Source organism: Rhea pennata, unplaced genomic scaffold, assembly GCF_028389875.1.
Source record: "Rhea pennata isolate bPtePen1 unplaced genomic scaffold, bPtePen1.pri scaffold_26, whole genome shotgun sequence".
Taxonomy (NCBI): Eukaryota; Metazoa; Chordata; class Aves; order Rheiformes; family Rheidae; genus Rhea; species Rhea pennata.
This window is the reverse complement of record NW_026907677.1, coordinates 156,402-172,391: the sequence shown is the minus strand read 5'-3', so window position 1 is coordinate 172,391 and position 15,990 is coordinate 156,402. Positions and strand designations below refer to the sequence as shown.

General features: G+C 53.6%; 1 non-coding gene across 1 annotated transcript; it reads right to left on the bottom strand.

Annotated features, from left to right (window-relative positions):
- Window positions 1–9,795: 9,795 nt before the first annotated feature.
- TRNAA-UGC (transfer RNA alanine (anticodon UGC)) lies at window positions 9,796–9,867 on the bottom strand. The gene has a single exon. It is a non-coding gene; the product is annotated as a tRNA-Ala (tRNA).
- Window positions 9,868–15,990: the final 6,123 nt, after the last annotated feature.

The window sequence follows — 15,990 nt, the reverse complement described above, 5'->3', positions numbered from 1 at the left end:
ACCTCAGGAGTCTGACGCAGGCCAGTGAACGGCTCAGGGAAGGACCTGCACCCCTGCAGCAGCAGGTGATGAGGAAACAGCTGTTCTCCTCCTCCTCCACCTCCTGCACACTTCTCCACAGCCCCACACTGCCCCAGCCTCCTCTATACAGCTCCCGCACAGGCCTGGCAGCTCCTGGCAGCAGAGCGGGACTGAGAGCAGCCGCAGTGCCTGGCCACCCCCGGCCTCACCAGGACGTGTGTTCGGAGGCCATGGCTGGGCAGGAGAGAGCAGCCTCAGGGCAAAGAGAGGTTTGACAGCACCTAAAATGCAGAAGGAACTCAGCATGTGTATACACACTAGAGTGTGCACACACCGTGCAAAGTGCTCACCTACTCAAAAGTGTGCACATGCACCGTAGTATACACACACCCCACAGTGTGCATACACACACCAAAGTGCACATGCCTAACCAAAGAGATGAGCAATGCAAGCGTACTCCAAGAGCACCCCCTTCACAATGAACTGGACTGTGTGGTGGAAGGACCATGGGAGCAGGCAGAGCTGGTGCTGGGCAGGGAGCTGCCCAGAACCCCTCAGCCAGGCTCCAGGCCTCGCCCTGCACCACGCTGCCCGCCAGCACCCGGCCATGTGCAAAGGGCAGCATCCCCCTGCCTGGGGCTGGGCATGGGGCTGTGCTCAGGGACGTTCCCATGCCCACACCACCAGGACAGTGCTGACACTGGAGCCCCCGGCACAACCCCAGGTGGGGGGTTTCTGTGGCACAGCACGCAGCACGTTCGGCTGTAAACAGAAAGGTTGTTGGTTGGAGTCCACCCAGGGACGGTGCCCCCGTGGTGGGGTGCCTGGGGGACTGTGCTGCTCGGCATCCTGGCTTTTGCTCACAGTCCCCAGGAAGGATCCCAGACAAAGCAGTGGGAACCTCAGGGGTCTGACGGAGGCTGGGGAAGGCCCAGGGCCCAGGGAAGGGCCTGTGTCCTGAGGCAGGGCTGCTGTGAGCAGGGGGGTCACGGCTGCTGGGCTGGTGCCACTGACCTTCCCCTTCACCCCTGTGTGTGTGTGCAGAGGTAGGTCTTGCTGGGGGTGGGGGGGGGGTGAGGAGGCTCACTGGGAGAGAACGGGGAGAGGAATCAGAAGTGTTTAGGATCAGCACAAAGCAGAAGGCACACCCTTTGCTAGGACTAAAAGACAATAAATCAAGGTTTAGTGAATGCTATCCATTCTGCCCTCTGTCCTCCTCAAAGAAGAGCAGAAAGGCAATCCTCAGCAGACACAAATGGAACCCAAGAGTGTTCCCAAAGCATCTCATGGCCCCGTCTTCACCAGCCCCTTCATGTGATGCAACCTCCGTACACCTCCCTGCTCTTTCATGAGCGGCAAACTCCCTGCACCTCCCCTGCTCGCAGGGAATGCTCTTTTCCACTCCCAGGAACTGACGTGGGAAACCCAGAGGGAAAAGGCAAAATTCCCTCCCCACTTCTCCAGAGGTCCAGGCCTGGCCAGGTGTCTGTGGGACAGCGCATCTGCTGGAGGCTAGCACATGCACGCTCCTGGGGGATGTCCTTCTGGACCAAATGGGATGGGCAGGGGACCAGGAGAGCAGCACGGAGGATGCATGTGTGTCTTGCTGAAGCTGAGCTGAGCTGAGCTGTGCCATGCCCATCCCTGGTAGGAAGGACAGGAGAGGGACCAGCGTGTGCCCGTGCTGAGTGGTTGTGTCTGTACCTCTGCTTCCTGAATGGGGAGAAGGGAGGGAGCAGTGCCATGGGGCAACCAAAGAGGCCAGCTGAGTCCCTGTTGCCGTGACCGTGCAGGGATGTGGGAGCACTTCAGAGCTCTGCCTGCTGTGCAGGCAGCTCTGCCAGAGACCCCTGTAGCCGGGACAGTGCTTCATCTGCCCTGAGCACAACGTGGGTGGAGAGGACAGCGCTCTCCACCCAGCCTGTGCTTGATCCTTGGCCTGAGTTGTTGGCTGGAGAGAGGCTGAGACTGGAGACGCAGCGGGACGCAGTGGGTGGTAGACGCAGCTGAGCTCCAGCTGGGAGAGCAGGGTTCAGCAGCAGCAAGAGCTGCTGTGGGGCGGCAGGAGCAGGGCTTCTCCCTCTGTGCAGGGACAGGGAGCTGGAGATGGGCTGGGCAGGGCTGGGCAGCCACATGGGGGAGTAGGCTTGGGTGAGGGAAGTGGGGAAGATGGATGGAGGCATTGGTGCCGTGAGCTGGTCGTGAGGGGACAGAAAACGCAAAAGTCAAATCTCTGTGCAATGTTCAGGAAAAGTTTTATTAAGAAATAAATAACCCCCCCCCCCCAAAAAAAAAAGGAAATTTGGAGAAGACTAACTGCTTGTCAATGGAAGCAGAAGCCCCCTTCCTGATGGGTCCTTGCCTCTTACACATGCTTCTGGAAAACAGCTCTGGAGGAAATGCTGGTCCTTCTCCAGAGGAGTTCTCCCTCTGGAGACTCTTCTCCACTCTTCTCTTCTCTCTTCTCTCCTCTGTTGCCTGCTTGGGTCTCCAGCCAAGGACTCCAGAAGGGGAAATCTTCACAGGGCTTCAGATGGGAGGAAAGACAAGAACGCCCTCGCCCATTACCCGGAAGTGATATTCCACCTGGAGGGCCACAGAAAAGAATCGGCAAAGAGGACTGATGGCATCTGTGCTTTCCCAGGGCGCAAAGGGCATTTCTCATCCTCTCTCCTGCCACTTGGCTTGAGCCTTCCTGACAGCGCTCTTACGCCCCGAAGCTCTTAGGGGCAGGTCTCAAAATCCCAGTTTGGATCTCACCAACGAGCTCAATAATCACAGAACTAAAGGGAAACTGCCCATGCCCTCTCCCTGAAAGGCCCAGCAGGTACCTTCCCACGGGAAAAAGGGCCAAAGAGGGGCTTCTGAGGTGCTTCCTGAGAATGCCGGAGGGACAAATGCCCTCCAGAACTAGTGGGTGATCTGCAGCTTTTCAAGCAAGGCCCAGACGTGGTTGGTCACTGGCCAAGTGAACACGCAGGCAGGGATCTCTCCTACCCACTGCCCATAGGACTACGCTTTTCCACACGTCCCCGTGGCACAAGCAGGACCTCAGGCTGTAGCACGCACCTGTCCTGGCCACCTCTGGATTTTCTTCACCAGTTTCTCCGGTGGGGGCATGGCTTCAGCACTGCCCTTTCTCCTGCCTTGCACCACCTTCCTGGAGCAGCTGCCTGCGATGGCCGGGAGCCCCCTGAAAAGACACCTTGTGGGCAGGTGCTGGGAGCACAGGGGCACTTGGGTCTCCGTCCTGCACTCACCGGCTGGGCGCCTGCCTCTGCGGCACAAGGCCCTTCTGCCAGAGAAGGAGATGGGTTCCGCTGACTGTGTTCACACCCACAGGGACAGAGACCACCCCCAGCTGAAATGCCCGGGGCTGCAGGATGTGCCCTCGGGAACGCTCTGCATGCCCAGACACGGGCTCGCTCTGGATGCAGCCCGGAGAGGAGCAGCCTTCTCTACCAAGACAGGCTCCAAGAGACACCCTTACCCCATCCTGCCAAATGTATTACAAATGGCCTGGCGGTCCCCAGTGCCCTGTGCTTAGGCATGGAGAGCGGATTGTTCCTGGAGACGCAGGGTCAGAGAAGGAGAAAGTGGTCAGGGCTGTCAAGGCATTCTCGCCATCAAGGGCTCAGGAGTCCCCGGGGCATGTGATAAAGGACATTCAGAGTTGCTGTGAACCTTGTGTGCAGAGGAAACATCTCCCCCAGACATGCACTAGGCTACAGGCTCACCCTCACCCACTCCTCCACGGCTCTCACCTGCCAGCAGGCGCTTTGTCCTCTGCTTTCTTCCCTTTCCCCTTCTGCTTCGTGGGAGCTGTTATTTTGGCTGGAGGATGCCTCGCTCTGAGGGGGAGGTGCTTGGCGGGAAGATTTCCTGTAAGCAGGAGAGAAGAAAACACTTCAGGACAGCATTGAGGAGGCCTTTGGAATGGGAAGGCTCTTCAGATGTGCTCCAGCCTGTGATAACAGTGTGAGGCCTCAAGATGACTCCTTCTAGGCCTTCTTTCCTGGGTGGTCTTTGGCCCTTCCGCACACTGGCTTCTCTCTGCCTTGTTTTTCCCAACCTACTCTCAGGGGCTTTTCTCATTCAATGACAACTCACTGGTCCCATGAAATAGCTCAGCCTCTCTGTGACCTGCAGCTCCCGGCACAATTTAGGATTCACATTGCACAAGGACAGTGCTAACTTTTACCTCCCTTCTGCACCAACACCTCCAGCGCAAGAACACTTTGCAGTGCACCCCAGAGCACTGAGTGCCGTGGCAAAGGGGGAAAGTTTATCTGGGAGGCATCAGCTGCAGCTGGGAGTGTTGGGCTGCCGGGAGGTCGTGTTCCCTCAGGAATCACTCCAGATGTCCCGTACTGGGAACGCAGCGTCACCTCCGGTGCCTGATGCTACCTGAGCCATGGCACTGTCGCCTTTGCTCCACTGCCTGGCCAAAGAGGACAGAAGCAGAAGGCACAAACCCCTGCCAGGATCCAGCGTTCCCATTACCTTTCTTGGCCCTGGTGTCCTCTTTTGCCTTCTCCTCTTCCTGCGGGGGCTTTGCAGGTGCCACAGGGGGCTTTCTAGATGGACTGTCAGCATTGTACCTGGAAAGAGGAAAAAGCTGCCAGTCTAAAGGGAGGGCACCACACTTCCTTTGCACCTTGTGTCCATAATGGGGACAGAGGGGCATTAGGGAGCTACCAAGAAGCCCCTCTTTGTCCAAAGCACAATAGGCAGAACATGCCAGATGCTGGAGGAGTGTATCAGCAAGCTGAGAGACATGCTGAAGACCTCCAGCATCTGCAGGGGCAGGAGCTTCCTTCTCTGCCTCTTGCAGAGCTTCCCTAGCCTTCCTGTGAGAAGGGGTGCTTGGCAGCACCAGTTCTAATGCCCCTCTCACCCACCGTATCACCTGCAGGCTCTCCAAATCTCATCTCCGTGCCTCTGCAAAAAGGAACCACCATCTCCCAGACAACTAATGGGACAAAACACTGAGCAGGATGGGAGCCAGCACAAAGCTCTCCACAACCCCACTGCGCACAGGCTTCGCTTTGCCCTAGACAGGCCTCCCCACAGAAGACATTTGACTCAAGACAACATGTTCAGCACACATTTGATTCATGCATGTCTCACAGAAGACAAGAAAACATCCTGAGCCAGTGACCAGCAGGAACCTGCACTTTGATCCACACTGGAAAGTATTCCTCTCCAATGACTTCCTGAGCAGCTTTCACAAGCACTGGCAACACAGGGCTACCAGACGAGTCCCGAGAAGCTGCTGGCTTGGCCAGCCGGGGCTAAGAAGTGAATGTACTCACTCAGGAAAGACAATGACACGACCAGAACGGGTCTGCAAAGCAGCAGTTTCGGAGCCTGAGAGGACTGAATCCCTCATCTCTGGCATCTGCAAAGGGGAGAGACACACGAGAGATGATGCCAAGACAGTTGTCTCAGGGCGCACAAGGGCAGCACACTTTCCCACTGCTCAGAGAAGCAGCTGCCTCTGAAACACGGAATTTCTCTGTGCCTCTCCGCAGCCCCTCAGTTGTGCAGCAGAGCAGCTTACAGGAAATGGAGGAGAAAGGGTGAGAAGACTGCCAGGCTTTTTGCAAGGCTGAGAATCGAGAGATGCAGTCAGGAGACCAGGTCCTGCCTAGTGCAGAGGTCTGGCCTGCAGCCGGCTTGCATCTCTGCCTTAACCCATGAGAGGAGGCTCAGCTCAGCCTCCTTTCACATCTCAGCCTTCCTGCTGCACCTGAAGGACCACGCTGAAGGACGGGGCTGCACTAGAGACCTGGCCAAGGCCACTGGGCTCCAACGACTCTCTCTGCGACATGCTGCAGCCATCACTAGCAGCGTGCAAATGCTCACATTTGGACAGAAAGACGCCCTTCATGGTGGCGAGACTCCAGGGCCCTGGCAAGAGCTGCTCAGCACAACTAGACCAGCACAGCAAGAGCAGCAAGAGGGCTCTGGTCGCACAGGGGCCTTGGTCTGCCTAAGCCTCTGCTTCGTGTCCAGAGAGTGGGGCGAGCAATGATTCCTGCAAAAACAAACCTACTTGGAGACAGAGGTAGAAATGCCAAAGAACAAGAGGACCAGGGGGATCCAATATTCTGAGCAGCTGCCCCATGGGAGAGATGAAAGACACTCAGGCCCTCCAGCTGCAAACGGAGAGCACTGAGGTCAGCAGAGGTTTCACGGAGCTGCTTCACATGCCCGCTGGCCCAGGCAAGGGGAGGAGGGATAACTCCCTTGCCCTCACTCCACCCTAGGGCAAAAATGTCCCATGGAGGCATCAGGCCGAGCTCCCAAAGGGACACGCAGAAATAGTGTCACCCAGCATCAGGGGAAAGTGCTGAACTCGCTGCCTTACTGTCCCAGACACAGTCCAGGGAGACATGGGTCCAGAAGTGGTCCTGACACAAAGCAGCACTAAACCATGGCTTTCTGTCAGGAGGGAAGTCTCCTGGAAAAAAGCACACAGGACCGGCCCTTTTCTGGGACTTTTCCCTCGTGCACATGAAAATGAGCTCTGGGACTGGATGATTTTTTGGGGCAGAGCCAGCACAGCTATTCCCAGGGCCGTCCTTGTTGCCAAGTCCTCTGGACGCTCAAGACCGGCTGTCCCGGGACCTGACATTACTCTCAGCTGGGATTCTCCATGCACCTGGATAGGTCACAGCAGGCTGACAGCATTGCATTCACTGGTGCTTTCCAGAGGACGACAGGTAGTGCTGGAGGAATGGGGAACTCACCGCGAGAAGAGCTTCCAGCAGCTGCTCTGTCCCATTGAGCCTCTTCAGAAAGTCTCTGCAAAACCTCATTTTCACAGCTGCTCCTTGAATTACAAGCGTGCCAAGGCCCTTCAGCACAAGGGCCACGTTCTTCCCGCTCTGCAGGCAGCGGGAGAAAAGCCGCATGGTCTCTTCTATGCACGCCTCCACTGTCTTCCGAGGAACAGAGAGGGCCGAGGCTATGTGAGCGTACTTGAGGGGCTCGGAGAGCTTATGACCTGGGAAGCAGCAGAAGGGGAACGCAGTCAGTAGCAGAGAAGCAGCAGCCCCAAGACATCTGGCTTGTGGTCAGTTATGAAAGCAAGTCTGGGAGAGAGGGAGTGTGACTGTAATGTGCATGATGTTGTCCTGGTGCTTTAAAACCCCCTGAAGCTGTTCTCCACAGCTGCTGAAGGAATTCTAGCTTCCTAACAGTCACTGCTGCCCAGCAGTTAGGCACACCCCAGGGATGTCCCCAGGGGAAGCAAGCGGTTCAGCCTCTCCTCTTACCAGGAGCATAGGCCATGTCATAGGCGAGGCCGGGAAGCTCTGCAATACTCCGCGACAGATGGAACACGGGCCTGCGAACAGTGAGAAGAGCACGCTTCCCACCACCGACTTGTTCGGTTACTACGTCAAATGTGCCAAGGCGAATAACTCGGACTCCCTGCAAACAGGAAGGAACAGAAGAACGATGAGACTGGCAGCTGGACAGGCCGGGCACTTGTCAGGGCGTGGGGATGGTGCTCGGTGCCCTGCTCCATCCTGCTGTACAAAGGGGACAGACAAAGTGCTGGACAAAGCTTTGGAGAAACCTTGGGGCCCTTCTTTGGAAGACCTTTCCAGATGCTTTCATCCCCCTCCTCTTCACCCTCTCAACTCTACCAGTCAAAGCAGAGAAGTCATCCCACAGACACACAAGCTCCAGGAGAAGGCTTCCCGGGGCAGGCCCCGCAAGGCACACCCACCTGGTTCCGCATCATCTGCCGCACAGTGTAGTCAGACACCCCTTCCCAGACAGCAAGCTGCTCTGGAAGAGAAGGGAAAGACCCGTCATGCTCTGGGGGCAGCTCTCAGCTGCTCTGTACCTGCCTCAGCCAGAGGATGAGCAGTGCGAGCGTCCTCCAAGAGCACCCCCTCCCCAAACAGGCCCCATTCCCTACAGGGGCTGAGGTGGGCACTGCCTCCAGGCGATACCCTGCCAGACCTGGGGAGGATCCCTGCTAGACCCGAGGAGGATCTCCGGAAGGCCTTACCCCAGCTGGGGAGTGCTGGCACCCCCTGTCCACACCGTGTCCCATGGCCAGCGTCCCAGAGCTCCATCCTGGTCCTGCGTGCTCTGGGTCACCCCTGCAGCGGCAGGTGATGAGGAAGCAGCTCCTCTCCTCTTCCTCCTCCTCCTGCACACAGCAGGATGGGGCTGAATGGGGCACTCGGGGTGTTTGCTTTGGAGTCCTCCTTTGCTTCAAAAGGTTTCCGTCGCAGCCCTGCGCTGTGCCGCAGAGCACCTGGCACCCAGGAGCACCCACAGCCCTCCCAGCTGTCACTGACCACAGCCAGGACCACAGCTTGGGTGGCTCCTCCCTGTCCCCTCTGCACCAGGACCTCCTCTAGTACAGTGCCAATCTGCCCCACTTGCTCACCACTCTCTGGGTCCTCCTAAAACATCTATTGATCTTGCAAAATGAAAGCCAGGAAGAGAAAGGGCCAGGAGGGGTGGACTGAGATGAGAAGGGGCCGCAAAGACCTGGACCAAACCCTGCTGGTACTGCACTGGCCAGGGACCCAAAGAGGGTCGCAGGCATCTGTGACTGCCCCACTCCATCATTACATCTGTCCTACCAGAACTTATGGTTCTGGCAGGTTGTCCAGGGCCAGACTTAGGGGGTGGGGGGCACTGAGGCAATCAGAAAATTGCAGATTCAGAGAAAGTTGGGGGAGACTCCACAACCTCTCTGGGCAGCTTCTTCCAGTGCTCGTTACTCAAAAAAAGAAGTTTTCCCTCACATACAGGTGGAACTTCCTGTGTTTCAGCTGGTGCGCACCGCCTCTTGTCCTGCTGCTTGGCACCACTGAAAAGAGTGTGACCCTCATCCTCTTGACACCCTCCCTTCTGGTACTTGTACACGTTGATAAGATCCCCTCTCAATCGTCCCTTCTACAGGCTGCCACTGCCCTTCTTGGCCACAAGAGCACATTGCTGGCTCATGGTCAACTTAGTGTCCACCAGCACTCCCACGTCCTTCTCCGCAGAGCTGCCCTCCAGCAGCTCAGCCCCCAGCCTGCACTGGTGTATGGCGTTATACCTCCCCACGTGCAGGACCGTGCGCTTGCCCTTGTTGAACTTCATGAGGTTCCACTCCTCTCACCTCTCCAGCCTCTCCAGGTCTCTCAAATGGCTGCACAGTCTTCCGATGTATCAGCTGCTCCTCCCAGTTTATTACTGTTGGCACACTTGCTGAGGAGGCACTTTGTACCTTCGTCAACGTCACTGGCGACTAAGTTGAAGAAGACTGGCCCCAGTACGGAGCCCTGGGGGACATCACTGGCCTCCAGCTAGACTCTGCACTGCTGATGACAACCCTCTGAGCTCTGCCTTTCAGCCACTTCTCAAGCCACCTCACTGGCCGCTCATCTAGCCCACACTTCTTGCCTATGAGGATGCTATGGGAGACAGTGTTTAAAAGCTTACTGAAGTCAAGGGAGACAACCTCCACTGCTCTCCCGCTATCTCCCCAACCACTCATTCCATCATGGAAGGCTAGGGGTGGATGAACAGTGAGTCCAGAGCTTATGGGTGAGGATGACTAGGCAGGCTAACACGGCAGACACTGCTGTAGGTGTTTACAACAAGCCACCAGATCAGGAAGAAGAAGTTGATGAGGCTTTTCATGGACAGCAGGAAGCCAACTCCGGATCACAGACCCAGGCTCACCCAGGGGACTTCCACCACCCTTATATCTGCTGGGAAGACAACACAGCGAGGAACAAAAGTCCTTGCTGGAGATGCTGGGGACTGAACCCAGGACCTCCTGCATGCAAAGCAGGCGCTCTTCCACTGAGCTACATCCCCTTACACATGGCATACGTAGATGGGGGGTGTGCTCTGGGGTGCCCTCTCCTCCCATGCCATGTCCCTGACAAGCACAGCCCCCTTGTGCCCTGCTGCCCTCAGACCCTCCCCAGAAAACTCCATTCAGACCCTCCTGCCTGGCCGTGGGGGAAGCTGGCCTTGCCTCTGCCCTGGGACTGCTCCTGCACAGGGCCACCCCACAGAGCGCTGCCCCTTCAGCATCTCTGCAGCTAATTGGGTCAGGGGGAGAGTGTCACTGCAGGCGCTGCTGCCAGGCTCTGGCCCTGCCAGGGGAGGCTCGATGGAGAGGGGCAAGCCCCTTCCCTGAGTCACCTCTGCCAGCGCAGGCAGCACTCCTGTGTGCGTCACCTGTGTCCACGAGGGCAGCAGCAGGAGGGAGGGGTGTGAGGGAAATGCCCTCCCCAGGGGGATGTGCCCACAGCTCCGATTGCCCCCAGGGTGTGGGGTGGAGGGAGCATGGGAGCAGGCAGAGCTGGTGCTGGGCAGGGAGCTGCCCAGAGCCCCTCAGCCAGGCTCCAGGCCTCCCCCTGCACCACGCTGCCCACCAGCACCCGGCCATGGGCAAAGGGCAGCGTTCCCCTGCCTGGGGCTGGGTACGGGGTTGCGCTCAGGGACGTTCCCATTCTTGCAGCACTGAGACTGTGCTGACAGTGGAGCCCCCGGCAGAGCCCCAGGTGGGGAGGTCTCTGTGGCACAACACGCAGAGCGTTCGGATGTTAACTGAAAGGTTGTTGGTGGAACCCACCCAGGGACAGTGGAACAGGGAATGGAGCCTGGGGTTGCTGATTTGATTCCAAATGGAATTACAGTATAATGGCCTTCCCCTTGTAATACCCCTTCACCGTCTGTCAGGAAAGCAAAACTGGACCCCCACGGGAACACTGGCATTCTGTTGGAATGATGCTGTGGAAACCCTCCAAGAGCTAACAAGACTCAAGGCAAGGGAGAGAGGATCTTGGAAAACGGTATTGCAAAGGACAACCGGCTCCAGGCAAATAACCATGAGGAAACCACAACACTTTGAAGAACGTGAGGAACAGAGAGGACAAGAAGAGCAGAATAACCCAGAGTAACCGAAAAGTTCATTAGGGCTTATTAACCTATTAAAAAGTGTGCTCCCCAAAATGAATAATGAGATGGTAATGACATGAAAATGATGTTACCACCTTCTTCTCCACTTCCTATGCTAATTAGCATGGATGTTCAAGCACAAGCACAGAACAAGTACGTGATGTGATAAAACTGTAACCAGCAGAAAAATCTGTATAAAGTACTTCCTGAAAAGTGTTTATAGATAAAGAATGAGAAAGGGAGAAGGTGTGCTAGCTTTGTGGATCTACCACCTAGCACCGATCTCTGTGCAGAAATGAAATAAACAAGTATCTCGATCCTGTGTGTCTGTTGGTTGCTTGCACATCTGGTAAAAGAACCCAGTTTGGGGACCCAAACACTGGTAGGGCCCCAAACAAGCCACCATGCCTCTGGGTCCATGCTCCTTTTCCCATGGAACAGTCTGGCTCGCTTGCATCACCCATCTCCTCAAAATCTGCTGCATTTTCCCATGCAGTAGGTGTGCTCTGACACTTTGTCTCTATGTACGATCTGGTCGACACAGTTTTCAGTTTAAAGCCTGTTTGCATGTGTTCATACATGTCTGTCTGCATGGATACATAGTTATTAGTTACATGGCAGCCTATTCCACCTGGGTCTGTATTCTCTTCCAAACTTCCTTTTCACCAGCACCCGGCAAGCCCAGAGGACAGCACCAGCTATCACTTAGGTTCCACATGGCCAGGTATGCTGGGAGGCTGCTGGAGACTCCCTGGGAGCTCCATTTACAACAGTCTTACAGATAGTCCAGCACATGCACCAGGTTTTTGGCTTGTGCATTCAGATGGGTGCGGACATATATTATTAAGTTTCATTTCATTTGCCCTTTCCAGGTTCCCTTTCACTTCTGTGCCCTTCAAGCACCCAAATGCTGTGCTTTCCCCAGGAACTGGATACTAGTATTGCAAGGACACCCTACCTGAATCTCTGAAGAGCTGCTTCTGTAGAACTGAAAACATTTATGGTGACTGAGTCAAGACACTCACCTGGAGGTAGCCGTCCCCCACCTCCTGCACACACCGACTTAGTAGACAGATGTATGGCTTTGCCTAGGAGGATAAATCCAGTGATTTATTTATAGCCCGAGTCTGGTGCATGCCAGGTTTGGCAGGTAAAAGGAATACAAGATCCGTTCACTAAAAGTATACCTTCTTACAGGGTGCCATTGCAATATGTCCTTGTTAGAGTGTTCATCATAGAAAGTGATGTAGCATTTCAACACCTCCTCTCAAAGGACAGCTCTTTCTTCATACGGGCCAAATTTTTTTCCAGTTGGCAGCCACATTCCATCTTGTGTCTCAGTAACTCTGAGAAGACAACTCCACCAATTTCCATCGGCAGGGTTCAGCAGGAGTACAGCCTTCACCTCCTCAACTTCTGAGAGCTGTCATTAAAGGAAGGGGGTTAAACCTGGAAACAGTTTACTCTCCAGCTGATGGGGTTTCCTGGAAGATGGAAATCCAGAACTCAGCTAGATGTGTTTATCCCCAAATGCCATGACTTAGAGAATATTGGAAAATTTATCCTGAAGTAACTACTGATATTCCAGCTTGTCAACCATTTCAGGCATCAAGGCAGGTCCCTCTTCTGACAGAAGGCTCCCGTAGTCGAGGGCTAAGCCCCCAGGTCAGGGGTCAGTGCTGGCCCTGGGAACAGCCCTCCATTTCCTCCAGATGAGAGATGTCATCTCACTCGCTGATGGAATAGTCCAGTAGCCAGGCTGTTAGCTTTCCACGTCCCCTTTCCCAAGAAGATGAGACAAAAATGGATTTAGGATAGAATTGTTACTATAGGCCTCATCAAAGAGTTCGACCAAGCCCTTCAGTTCAAGTAAGGGCACCTCAAACATGGAGGTCTTGGAGCCCCAGCACGAAGGCATTCTTGCCGTTCCTCCAGACTTCATCACGAAACGTTGACTAATGCTGACCCACTACCAAAAGGGGAAAGGGAAAAATAGGAGGGCAAAAATCTAAGGGCAACAGACTCGGGGCCAAAACATCCAGGAGGGCCAAAAAACCCAGAGGGGAAACGTAAATAATGACAGAAGAATGGGAAAAAAACATGCAGAGCTGGAAAAGAAATGGGACAAAAGGGGAAAATGGTAAAACAGGAAAAATGAGAAAACCAGAGAATCAAAAGAAACAGGCAAACATAGGACAAATGGGAGCAATGGGGACAAACAGTAAGAAAGGGAAGAAACAAAGAGACCGAGAAAAACAGGGAAATGAAGAGAAAATGGGGGCGGGGGGTGGTGTAAATCAGGAAAACATCAAGGGAAAAAGAAAATTTAAAAGGACACCCCCCCCCAAAACCCTAAAAACGAAAAAAATAACCCCAGCACTCTCCCAAAAAGCTCCGAAAAAAAACCCTGAGAAGAAAACTGAGAAAAAAAAAAAAAGAGAGAGAGAGAGAAAAGAACAGAACAGAAGACTCGAAGAACAGAGAACAAAGGTAGAAAATGAGCAGGGAGAAACACCGGAGGGGGGAAGAGAAGAAGAGTAAAGCAGAAAATAGAAATAAATAAAAGAGGGGAAATCCATAGAAAAGAGGAATTCCCCCCCCTCCCCAAAAAGGGGGGGAAATGGGACAAATGGGGTTAAAGCAAGGAAATAAGGGGGGGGGGAACATAGAGAAAACATCAATAAAATATCAAATAAAGAAGAAAAATGTAAGAAAAGCAAAAACAAAAAAAACCCCACAAGACGTGAGAAAAAAGAAAATACACATGTAACATGAGATTAAAAAAAAAGGGGGCGGGGAATGAGCAAGGGAAAAAAGCAGTGTGGGGGAGGGCAGGAAGCACCGCGAGGGAGGGTGGAAAAAAAAGGAAAAAGGACATTTGGGAAAAATGGAGAAAAAGCAAGACATTGACAGATATTACTCAAGTATATGAATCTCTCTTTGCTTTTTTATCTTAGAGTTCACACAATAACACAATGGCAGAGCTTCAAAGGGACCTCTGAGATCAGCTAGTCCAACCCCGGCTCAAGCAGGGGCACTTAGCACATGTTGCCCAGGAACCCGTCCAGATGGCTCTGAGTATCCCCAAGGAAGGAGACTCCACAACCTCTCGGGGAAACCTGTTCCACTGCTCAGTCACCCTCACAGCAAAGAGGGTTTCCCTTTCGTTCAGGTGGAACGTCCTGTATTTTATTTTGTGCCCGTTGCCTCTTGGCCTATCGCTGGGCACCACTGAAAAGAGCCTGGTCCCACCCTCTCTACAACCTCCCTTCAGATCCTTACACACATTAAGAAGATCCCCCACCAGCCTCCTCTTCTCCACGCTGAAGAGTGCCAGCCTGCTCAGCCTTACCCTACATGAGACATGCTCCAGACCCTTCAGCATCTTAGAAGGCTTTGGCTACACTTGCTCCAGTAGCTCTCTGTCTCTCTTGGACCAGGCAGCCCACAACTGCACACACTACTCCAGATGTGGCCTCGAACAACAGGGCAGCAGGACCTGCACGGAGCACCCAGGAGGGGAGAACAGCAATATCATTCTGGCATGCAGGAGTAACCACAAGAATTTCTGCTCTAAAGCCGAGTTCAGGAAACGTGGAAGTTGCCGCAAATTCTTACCTGCATACACAACTGAGTGCCTCAGCCAATTACACATTAATGACCCACAATTAAAACCATGAAGAAAGGAGTATTTTCCCAGCAGGTATGGAAGGATTCCTACTGGCTCCTACTGGCACTTGAGGGGCACCATAGGAAGTTCTGTGGGTAATTCTGTAGTCCGATTTAAAAAAAAAAGGGAAGTGAGATTCCAACAAAAAGCAACAAAGGCAGGCTATGAAGATGCTCCAGAAAGGAAGTACCAATCATTCCAAAGGGCACTAGGGGAATTTAATTGGACATAGCCAAACTAAGACAGAGGAAACAGGACTGTTACTATCAAAGTCGCTCTAGGGACACAGAACCAGTTACCCTCACAAGCAAGGCTGCCACAAGGACAAATACCCATCAAGTTGCCATCAGGAAATGCCCTTTGGACTTGAGAAGGCCTCAGATCCTTGAAAAGGAAATTCTAGAATTCAGTCAAGGAAATATTTCACAAGGGAACTTAAGTGCATTTATAAAATCAATGCTGGCATACATTTGCCTGGAACAGGTGACTAAACTACAGGACCCAGGAGATTCTTTGGGAGGGCATGAGGTGTCAAGGAAAAACAGGCCAATAGGAACCCAAACCTGAGGCACAAGGACAGGCACGGGAAGCGAAGCAGTGCCCTCTTAGCCTGCAGGCTCACCTCACTGCCCAAGCACACATCCTTCTTTTGTGCAGGAGGAATGAGACAACTTAGCACCTGAGGAGCAAATCAGAGCAGACTAAAAGCCGCTTGTGCCTCTGCGATGGAAGGCATCAGGCAATCTTCTTGCCTCTTTCAACCCCAGCCATCATTTGGATAAGTTCCTGACTGAAAACCCAAGTCCCTGAATAGCTGTTCCTAAACAGTGCCCATTCCAAAACCCCACAACAAAGCAATGCAGAGAATGCAGCACAAGGTGCATATACCAACTTCTCACTGTTATTTCACATGCTCTGAGGAAGGAGGTGGGTCCTCCCTGATTAGAGGATACTTCCAGTATGGTCATACTTATCAACTTGTAAGTTACAACAAGACAGGAAAAATAAAAGTTCTCTCAGGCTGTGACACTCTTTGGAAGAAGCCATTGCCATGAAACTAGCACTAGTATTTCTCACAGCAAAATCCATTACTCACACATGTCATTACTCTTCATGTCATGTGCTGGTCTGGAGTTTGACCTTAGAGAGGTTCCTAAAAGCTCATGGGGAGGGGTAAAAAAAAAGAAAAGAGAGAGCAAGGGAGAGAAGCAGCAAATGTTCCCATCTGACAGATAATTAGAAACAAGCGTTTGAGAATTTGCAATTACACACTACACTTAGGTTCCTTCTTCCCTCCTGCTAATGCAGTGAAAAAGTCAACAAAGAATTTGAAAAGAAAACTCACGTACAGCAACAACGCG